A 10,284-nucleotide genomic window follows, 5' to 3' on the forward strand; every position below is an offset into this window, starting at 1 on the left:
CATCCCCGTGAACACTGGGACGTAACTCAATGGTAAAGTAAATGATTCCTATTTCTTATTTCAAACGTTGCGTATATTAGCCGCAACATATGAATCAAGATGCTATGACCGAAAAAATGTGATTGACAGATGACCGTTGATATATTATTGGCCAAATTTAGGTGTTCAGGCTGACGTAGAACTAACTGGCCTGAATAAGATGGCGAAAAAAACAAACAAACTGATTTTAAGACAGGAAGTTGTTTTTTTTTAATAGAAATTTTCTAACTTTTGGGACAATATGGTCTGATAAGGAGTATATTTATATACATGTTTAGGCCAGATTGATTTGACATTTAAATATGACTTTCCTACAACTTTTAGTGTTGTTTGCATTTGACTAGCATCAATCAAGGTTTTTTAAACAAACTATGTCAAGATTGTTTTATTTCTCATTAAGGTCGGCTAAATGCCTCACCAACTGTTCTCCAGCTGGTAGCCATATTTGTTTCTCTATCACTTCATACTTCATGCGGGAAACAAGGCAGTCACAAATAACATGTTTTTGTTTGTTTTTTTTTATAAATGTGTTTAAATAAATTAAATAAAACAAAAAAGACCTTTTAAGTGTCCCTATTACAAGCTATCGATAAAGTGAGTACAACAATTTTGCAAGAAAAAACATTCAGAACCAACCGGTTTGCATAATATTCCATACTGTATGACTGATGACTACAGATAATATAGGTATTATAGGTAAAAACAAAGAATATAGAATAAGAACGTTGTGTATTATTTACACAAAACGCATGACATTCAAATGAATTTCAATATGAATTTGTTCCCAACAACCTTCAATTGCTGCTTAATTTAGGGGATTTAAACTTGGTCATGCATATGGATTTTTTTTTCAGTCTGGTTTACTATGCACAATACATCCTCAAATTGCCAGCACAGCAGACTGGCTAATCTTATTTCCTATGCTTGATCCTCCCCCTCAGCGACTCAGCCTTGAATGCAAATTTTACTGTTATTGTTTCAGGCTTTGCAAATCGTTCATCTGAAAAATAATGTTTACACCGGGAGCAATAGGAGCTATTGGGTTGTGCAAAAGGGACATAAAACAAAACAACATAAACACCCCAAAGAAAGAGTAGGCAAAAACTTTTAAAGGCAAAATCGAATATGATTAAATCATTGTAAATGTTGCAAAGTACAGTCGAAGCAAGGTAAAGCAGAGCATACAAAGTGGGAATGTAATTCTACAACAGAAGGTTACAATATTTGAATTAATGAATTAGTCATGGGATTCAACATTATGTCAACATCAAACTCTACACTTTTAGTACTCTCACAGTTTTTGAGACTTAAAGTAGATAAAAAAGTTCAGTCAAATACATTTCTGCAGATAATTCATGAAAATATGGAACTTGCAGAAACTGGAGGGAAGAAGGAAATCATTAGGTTGAGATTGCATTTTGCTTCTTTAAAGGACACAGGAAACATGTTTTTGTCGTACTCCTTGGTGCAAGGGGCAAAACGATAGGAGGCAAAGACATGAAGTGAGAATTTCACAGTTTTTTAAATTTTTGTGAGAGTTAATATTTAGTTTATGTAATTTGGTTAATGTATCACTTAGGGATGCTCAGTGGAGCCGTGGGTAGCACTGCTGCCTTGCAGCAAGATGATTCCTTTTTACATGGAGTTTGCATATTCTCCTTGTGCATGCGTGGGTTTTCTCCGGGTACTCCGCCTTCCTTCCACAGCCCAAAAACATGACTGTAAGGTTAATTGGCTTCTCTAAATTCTCATTAGATGTGAGTGTGTGCTTGAATGGTTGTTTATCCTGTGTGTCTCTCTGTTGCCCTGCAATAGACTGGCGACCTGCAGGGTGCACCCCGCCTCTCGCCCATAGACAGCTGGACAAAGTCACCAGCACCCCTCATGACCCCACTTGGAGTAAGCATAAGAGAAAATGGATGGACGTAAGGATGTATCACTTAACTTTAAGCAATAGAAATGATGAAAACATCTCTGCAACTTATAGTTTTAGATTTACAGATTTAGATTTTAATTAAAAAAAAAACACATTCACTAGCTCATCCCTCACCTAGGGCAATAGTTTAAGGTTTCGTTTATACTTAGCAACATTTTTTTTGTCTGTGGGTGTGTGTGCCCGCATCTTCTAAAGAGCTGAGCCAGATTTAGGTTAGTGTGTTTATGTCATGCACATTTCAGTGATTGGCAATGAGGTTCATCGCCTGCAGTCATCTTCGACAACCTGTCACAAAACATTGTTCCCAAACAAGAGAAGCTCAAAAACTGCGTCAGCTGGTCGGGTCGAGCTGGAGCTTTCCTGATGAAGAATGACAACTCTAGTTCATGCCTCTGAGAGAAAATGAAAAATAATATATTGCAAGCTTAGCATGAAAAAAACTAGACAAGACTTCAATTTAATGTAGATAAAGATAAATCATTAACACTTAACTCTAACACCTAAGAAATGTTTTATTTTTACAATAAGGCTAGCAGGTTATTTACAGGTGAGCCTAGAAAATTCCACCAACAGTTTATGCACATATAAACTTTAATGTATATGAATTTATTTAACATTAATTGGTTAAACCAGAGGTTTCCAAAGTTGGGGAACTTGTCCCCTGGAGGAGGTCAGTGTAATTATAGGGGGAGCATGATAGAATTAACTGAATTAATTACTTTTTTTTATTATTTATTGATGGTAATGTAAAATTTTATTACACAGTAATATAACCTCTACATTTAAAAAATAATTACACTTTTTTCCCTTTTTTTGTTGTTTTATTTTGTTGCAAGTTTTAATAATTTAAAAACCTAGAAACAAACAAAAAAATCTGAGATTACAGTTATTTAGTTAGAGCATTCGGACATTGATTCATTTTTATCTAAGCTCTATCACTCTCTCCATTTGTCGCATATTGTAATTATATTAAGCATATTAAAAAGGTTAATTTCTCCATCTAAGAAAATGTATGATTGCTGTGTATTGAAACTCATTATGGCCTTCCATACTGCAGTTAATAGTTTTAAAAGAGGTACTGATCCTCCCCAGTTCTTTTGCAATATGTTCCAGAAAAATCAGTGCACTCTTTAGGGAAACTACATCAACGGACCTTTTACTGTTGCAACATTGACAGAGGACCAGAAAGACTGAATTTCAGAACAAGCATAGAGGATGTATGATGCGCCTCAAAACTAAGACATTCCCTGAAACAAGTTGTCTGCAAAAAATGATTTGCCAACTTCCAATTTAATTCTTTCTAGTGCATTCAGTTTGTAGAGTTCTGTAGTAAAAAAGAAAAAACTTTAGTAACAACACTTGGTAAGTTCTAGTTTTTACTTAGCTTTCACATAAAGTTATGTATGCCTTAGATTATCGATAAGGCTATTATAAAAATGGAAATCATTTTGTGTTCTTTTAATAATAAGCTCTACAAATTAAAAAAAATAATCATAGTTATTCCAAAGCTAATGGGTCGTTCAGCCTGATCAATGTTTAATGCATTCCTGAGTTATTATTCTTTTTTTGTTTGTTTGTTTTTTTTTTTTACCATAAACTGAATGAAACTTCACTGTTTTGACTGCAGTTAACATCTCTGTGTCAGGGTTTATTCACATTTCATCTGCTGCTATAAAAGGACACCTTTAAATGCATTAAGCCTTAAACTTCGAACATCACTCGGACTTTGAACAAACCCTTAAACCCCTCTTCCTCTTTTATTTCTTTAATTTTGTTTATTTTTAGTAGTGTTTAATTTGTAGCTAATAAAGGTAGCACTGTATTTTAACCCGTGGTCTTTTGTATTTATTTTACACAGTGAACGATTTATCACTCATCCTGGAAGCCGGATTTAGGAGTCTAACCTTTTCGGTAAGAGGCTAAAACTCTGGTCAGTAAGCAATTTACAGTTATAATCCTTCAACTGATAATAAATAACTAGTTTTACCCTTGATTTGAATGACATATTAATTAACTATACCTCCCAGTTCTAGCTATTTAATATTTTCATATTCATAATCTACGCCTACGGCGTATGCCCTGTTTGCTGCTCCGCAACAGTCGCTGCAGGTGCCGCTTCGATCTTCTGTGGCAGGGGTCTCAACGTTTTCCAGGCCAAGGACCCCCAAACTGATGGGGAGATGGAGCGGGGACCCCCTGATTATATACATTGTTTGAAATTGTGTTATATCAAACTGCTCCTATAGTCACTCCTTTACAGATGGAGTAATTTAACAACAGTAATTTTGCCCTGGGATTATGAAATTATTTCTGATTCTGATTCCTGGTTGATGGGACAGGTGTTGTGAATGAAACGGTGCCCAGCTTTGAAAGAGCTCCTGTGTGTCGCTGAATATGTGCAATGATTGATGACTGAAAGACATCTTCTGCCTCCATTTATCTGTTTACAGCAGTGTGTTGAATTCATGTTAATGTGGATTTAAAGACATTTCAATTAGTTGAAAAAATTGCAAGGGGATATTAAAAAAAAGTCTGATCAACCAAAACTTTTAAGACCCCCATACAGTATGTCTATGGACCCCCTAGGGGTCGCGGACCCCCTGTTGAATGGGCTGCAATCTACGCTATACGGTTACCGGTGGCACGTCTCCCCTCTGCTGGAACAGAAAGCACCCCAAGCAAGGCTGTGTGTATGGGAATCTCTGGCAGCCCAGTCATACTACCCAACAGACCAAAAGGTGCCTGATTTGCATTGCATTGATCAACACTAGATCTCTCACAAATGAGATTTTATATTGAATGACTTTTTGTACGACTGATGACCTAGACTTTCTGTTGTTGACAGAAACCAGGTGATGACGGTGCCATTTTGGAGCTCCTCCCCCCAGCTGTTCTTTCTTCAACTCCCCCAGAGTTTCAGGTCGAGGTGGTGGGCTGGTCACTCTCTGCCAAGACAAGTACAGATGCACCTAGTGATAAGAATTTTGAACTTCAGCTGTTTGTGGCTGATCTGGTTTATCACCCAACAAAACAAATTAATATGTAATTTTTAGTTTTTAGTGGATATTTTTTCAAAATACTAAAAGGGCCTGGTTTGTGGGGATTTAAATATCCATGCATGTTGTCCCTTAAACCCACTTGTCATGATTATAGAACACTTTTGAACACTTAACCAAGATGCAGAAAAGATGACTCATTTCTCAGTTTGAGATCAATATTCCACCTCCTGCTATTAAGCCCGTTTCCTCAACTTCTAGGCACCCCTGCATCACCTCCTCTTTAGCTAGAGAGTTTGCGTCTTGACCCTAGTGTGCTGTCCGATTTTAGAAAAGTCTGTTGTCTGCCTTTTTTTTCAAAGGTTTTAGAAAAATAGATTTAATGCAAGTCTGTTTTTGAAAAATTTCAATCTGGTTTTAGATCACGTCATAGCACTGAGCTTGCACTGTTGAGGCAATGTCATTATTGTATTGGATTCCCAGCATCTACAGAATGAGCAATATCATTATGCACTGTTGTTTTTCATAATGATATTGCTTATTCTCTAGATTCTGGGAATCCTACTGTTCTAGTCATTTTGGACCTGCTATATTTGATATATCTGACCATGCTGTCCTCCTCTCATGCCTTGAGAATTGTATAGACTTCATAGGCTGGGCACTCAAATGGTTCAGCTCCTATCTGTCAAATAGGACCCTTTCTGTAATAATTGGTGACCTCTCCAAGTCAATTGCTTCTCTCTCATGTAGAACCACAGGGATCTATTCTTTGCTCTATTCTGCTTTCTTTATGTATGCTACCTTTAATAGTGAAGCACAACTTTTCATTTCATTGCTACGCAGATGATTTGCAAATCTATTTGCCTATAAATGCAAATGACAGTGTTGCAATAAACTCCCTGCATGATTTTATTACTGATATTAGGTTGTGGCTTTCAGACAAATTTTTGTCAGGTATGCAGAATGGCCCACCTCTGAGTTTGGGAGCTTTGGCATCTTACATCAGATAAGCTGTCACAAACCTGGGGGTTACTTCTGATTGCAGCATAAAATTTGATAAGCAGATAAGTGATGTTGTTAAATGAGCTTCTTCCAGCTTCAGCTGCTGGCTAATGTTAAGCCTTTTCTGAGCAGGCACGACCTAGCAAAGGCCATTAATGCTATTATTATTTCAGGGTTGGGCCACTTTACTGCTCTTTATGTTGGTCTGAATCAGACTTCTATCTCATATGTTCAACTTGTGCAGAATGCTGCTGCTAGCTTTCTTTGAGGTTTACTGTATTTCCTTAAAAACAAAACTTCAAAACACTGTTGATAAGGAGGTCTAGTGGCTGCTATAGAGACCTTAATTAGTGATTGGGTTCACCTGTGGGGGAGGAGATAAAAGGAACCTAGAGCAGAAAGGGGAGCTGTTTTTTGATTTGTCTGCTGTCATGTGTCTGTGCACCTGGAGGGAGGAAGTTGTTTGCAGTAACAAGTACCTGTGTTGAACACAGTTAAACTGGGGAGATGTTCAAGTAAAAGGGAAAGGCTAGATGTCTCTTTCAGTGAGATGAAGCCTAATGAGGCATTGAACCATTTGGGCAAATTGCTTGAATTAAGGAAACATTTCATAATGCTTCATGTGAACATGTTGCCACCAACTGGTGGACCGCATAACTATATATATAAAATCTGTGATGTTTGCAATTGTTTTTTCATGTTTATCTTTTTTTCTTTTTAGGTTTGTTTGTTCGTGATTGTTGTGTATAATAAATTACTGTGTAAGGTTTTGTGTTTTTCAAAATTTCTTGGAAAAGCACAATATTCTAAGGTATACTGTCGGGTTTTTATATATATGCTCAAGCATATAGTGAAGGCGCTTGTGCAACTTGGGCAATGAGCAAAGTAAAAGTTTTAGTCCATTTACTCAAAAATTGAATAAAAACACTGGAAAAACTGACAGAAAATCTTTCAATGATTATGAAGATATCAGGGAGAACAAAACATTTCATTGAATCCCCGAAGAATTATTTTGCTCTTAGGGTTCTCCTAAAAACCCCAGCTCCCTCATCCACATCCTACTCTATGCAGACTATTTCTACCTGACATGCATGAATGTGAGGATAACTTTTAATGATCTAGGTTGAATTACTTTTCACAAAGAAAGAAATATTTTATATATTTTATGTATATGATTTATAGATTCAATTTTTGTGTTTAAAGTTTTAAACAGGAAGAACACTATCCAGGGCAGGAAAGGAGCCCCAGATAAACAGAAATTCTGTTAGGTACCTGGTTCTCGATCCAAGGTTAACCAATGTCCCCCAGAAAATGCACATCAAACTCTCCTGTGATGTATAGTGGATACATTAAATTGTATTTAAAAACAGGAACAGATCAATTGTATTTTGCTCATCTTTAGGCAGCTTACCTCATTGTTGTTTATTGCTTAGGGAAAACTCATGATATATTTGTGAGTGTTGGACCGAGTGTTGCACTCTGCCTCCACATTTGAAATGTAATATGCATCACATGCGATCCAGACAGTGCAGAGAATGACAGATTTATAACTATGATGCAGCCTTTAACATCTTCCAACCATGATAAATCTAGATGTACCTGCACATAAATGCCATGAATGGACTTCCATTTCAAATAAACAGCCTCATTATGAAAGGTAGGTCTCATCTATGCACCCTATTACTTTGGGAAATTCTAATGGGAAATCAAATTACTAAAAGTCTGAATTTGCAAATATGTTTAAATGATCGTTCACCTGCAATCCTTAATAATTGTTGGCTCACATGGGTTTATTCAAAGGAAATTAACAAAACGGGTTGAAAGCAGTTTCAAGGCCAGTTACACCCTTTTTATGCTTTGCACATTGCCCATTCAAGAAATAATGTACGGTTTGCAAAGAAACAAAAGGCTACACACAAAATGCTGCGATGAGAGAGCACAGCTCTGATGTGTAATGCTGCATAAGAGGACAGATAATGTTGTGAATGTAGCTAAGTGGTGGAATGGAAGAAGAAACTGTTGCGCTCCTACCAATAATTTTCTGTATATAACAGAACATCTACATGTTTTGTGAACCCTCTCCCAATGTGAATATATAATTTCCTAATTTTTTCACCAAATGCGTATAATGGACCTCCTTCCTTTTTTTTTCATTTTTATTTTTTTGAACCATTCAAACTATCAGCATACTCTCCTGACTGATTCTGGAATTGAAACGGCTTGAGCTCTGGGGAAGATATAGAATAACACAGAGGTTGAGTAACCTCTCTTCATGAAATGTAAAACTTGGAGGTTACCTGTTATCATGGTTATCAAACTTAGAGTTTTCAATCATCAAAATGGACCTGAGGAGATAAATAATATAAAGATTATAAAGAGATTAAAGGTGAAATCTAAGCTCAAGGAACATCATTGTAGGATATATTAATCTGACCATGTACAAGTACAAAGAGGACATCATTTTTGAAAACCCATCATAAAAAAGCCAGACTGGAATAAATAATATTTTACAAATATTAAAATAATTGCAAAGGAAGACATGTTGACACATCACAAAGCTTCTGGGAGAATCTCCGACAGATAGAAAAGGCAAAAAAGGCACATCAGCTCTTTGTTCACAGATAGAAAAATGAAGCATGCAGGAAAAAGTGTTGCCACTGTGAAACATGAAAGAGGCTCTGTCATTTTCCTGGGCCACTTTTCTTCATCTGGTACAGGATGTATTCTAGCTGTACAATCATTTTTTGTCTTGGCTGGTTTCATTTCATAAATTTATTTATTTTTTTAAATCTTTCTGTTAAAGCATGGCTGACATCAATGTCTGTTTTGTATTTGTTCATCTTATAGAATTTATATTATTACTTTTGTCACTTTCAAGTTACTTCTGTGACTATTATTGTTTTTTCCTTGATTAAATGAGGAGTACCAACAGTTTTGCCCAAGTGTATGTTTAATGTGACTCCAATTGCAAACGATTGAGAAACAATCTCATTCTAATGACTGTGAACCCCCCTGAGAAAGCCTCCCACATCTTTAATCTCTCAAACAAAAAAAAGTCTAGCTCTGCCACTAAATGTACCATATTGTGTAAGGTAAGTACTATACAAAAAGCAAAACAAATAACTGTAACAATGCTTTCAGTGACTATATTGCCAAAATTTTATTTATCTTCCTTTCGAGATAAAGTACAGTTGATCCCTCTGTAATTTAAACCCCTTGTACACAACACACCACCCCAGATAAAGAGATGTGCTGGTGATTAACAGGCAATGACTCCATCTGTCCTCCTTTACATATAAATGAGATGGCATTTGGCTCTATAGTCAGCCACATTGAAAACTCCCTTCTGCTCATGACTTTATCAAACAAAGAAACAGACACCGTTTGATAATCAGTTAGTGTTTTGTATATGAATTTGTTCCAGTAATAAACAAAGATAAACCACAGATCACATTTCTGGACACCAGAAATATATCTTTGCAATGCCTTATTTAAAACTACTCTAGCAACTTGTTCACAACTAATATGATAAAATAAAAAACATATACTTTTTTCCTCTCTAAAACGTCCTCTTTTTTTATATATATATATATATATATAAAGCATTTTCCCCAAAATGTCCCCATATAAAATGGAAAAGGTGTGTATTAAATTGATAGGAAAACACAAGTGCGCATTATTAGACTTTCTCAGTAGTGCAAAGGCTTACTGGATTTTGCCACGGGTTAAAATGGTTCATCTATATTGTACCTATATGATCAAATATTTTATCAATATTTTAACTCTAAAGCTTCTCAATACATTTCACCTACCTTTCAGTTTTTCCTTTTTTCCAGTCCTAAATCTGAAAAAGATTACTTTTAAAGAAAATATTTTTCTCTAATGTCCTTTGATTTAAATGTATTGCCCAGTTTTATTGTTACCCTCCGCTAACCATGTTTATGTTGCATTTAAAAAATCTACCATTAATAGGCTACACTTTTATTTATTAAAAAAATATAACAAATTACAATAGTTTGCTGTTTCTTGAATGGTTTTATTTATAGCCACTTTTTAAATACAAGTATTTTGCATTTGTACATTGCTGCATTTTGAATCCACAATGCAGCTGTGGATTCCCTCTGTTGTTACCACAACAATAATGCCAGCGGTTGATGGTATGAAATAGTTGGTTGGGAGGGACTCCAGAACCACTCCAGCTTGTTCTGCGAAAATTGTAGTTTATTAAAAACACAAACTGTGGGAAAACCATTATTTTTTGATAAAAATGACTAACACCTTTCATTTTACTCATCATTGCCTAATTTGCAC

The sequence above is a fragment of the Cyprinodon variegatus genome, unplaced genomic scaffold (genome assembly GCF_000732505.1).
Source record: "Cyprinodon variegatus isolate N-32 unplaced genomic scaffold, C_variegatus-1.0 Scaffold707, whole genome shotgun sequence".
Taxonomy (NCBI): Eukaryota; Metazoa; Chordata; class Actinopteri; order Cyprinodontiformes; family Cyprinodontidae; genus Cyprinodon; species Cyprinodon variegatus.